Here is a 1,139-nt window from a genome sequence, read left to right as displayed (position 1 = left end):
TATTTCATAAACTAAGTTAAGTTAGTTTAGTGGTTAGCTCATTAATTTATTTAAATGAATGTCGGATAAATTTTGTCTTATACATGTAACAATTTATTGGTCAACAGTAAAATCTTAAATAGAATTTAAATTCACAACAGATTAATTTTAACTTGTCAGATTGTATATAGTATTAAATTCATGTTATTTTACATATGCTTTCAATAAATTGATCAACTGCTCAAATTATTACACTTTTAACAATATTTTAATATATATATGGGTGACAGATTTTTTGTGACTATAACATGGTAAATGGTCCCATTATGCTATCATTTTCATGCATTACACTACTTTAATTCTCATTTCAAAATTAATTACTGATTTTTAAATTTTATTATTTTTCCTTAGTAAAGCGTGAAAATATAAAAAGAAGAATGAACATAGTTAATAAACTATGACAAAGGAGTGGACAATAAAGATCCCAGTGAGTGTGAGACTATTCAAATGTATGATGAAATAAGTCTGTTAAACTACTGTACATAAGCCGACAACGCCACTTCAATTATTATCATTTGGCGTATGAAATTCATCATGAAATATAGTATTGAGTAGAGTGACAAATAAATTTCTAAAAATTTATATTTTGGATAGATTATTTTAAAAAAAATATTAATAAAATTTTTTAAAATAATAGATATAAATATATTATTTTTAAATTAATCTCTATAATTAAAATATAAAATCTTAATTTAAACTAATTTATTCACATTTATTATTGTATAAAATTTTATTAATATTTTTTTTTAAAAAGTAATCTATCTAAAATATAAATTTTCAGAAATTTATTTATTATTTTATTCTAATATTAATTTGACTTACATAGTGCTCTTATGCATGGGTTAAAAAACATAGTTAATTCAATACTACTCAAGAGCCACATCGTTCTTTTATAAAATAAGGTGGAAACTTACCTACAGTTGACTTCGCATGAAATTGTTTCTGGATAATTGACACGTGTATGTGTTATTATATGGTTTAAAAAAAACGATCTATTTTATACAAATGAATTTTTAAAAAAAATCGATTCGAGTAGATCAAATAACTATCTTTAAAATAATTTCAATTCTTTCTGCGTGTTATTCCTAAATTCCTAACAG

This window comes from Arachis ipaensis, chromosome B04 (assembly GCF_000816755.2).
Source record: "Arachis ipaensis cultivar K30076 chromosome B04, Araip1.1, whole genome shotgun sequence".
Lineage (NCBI taxonomy): Eukaryota > Viridiplantae > Streptophyta > Magnoliopsida > Fabales > Fabaceae > Arachis > Arachis ipaensis.
The sequence above is the reverse complement of the archived record's forward strand: the minus strand, read 5'-3'. Positions refer to the sequence as shown.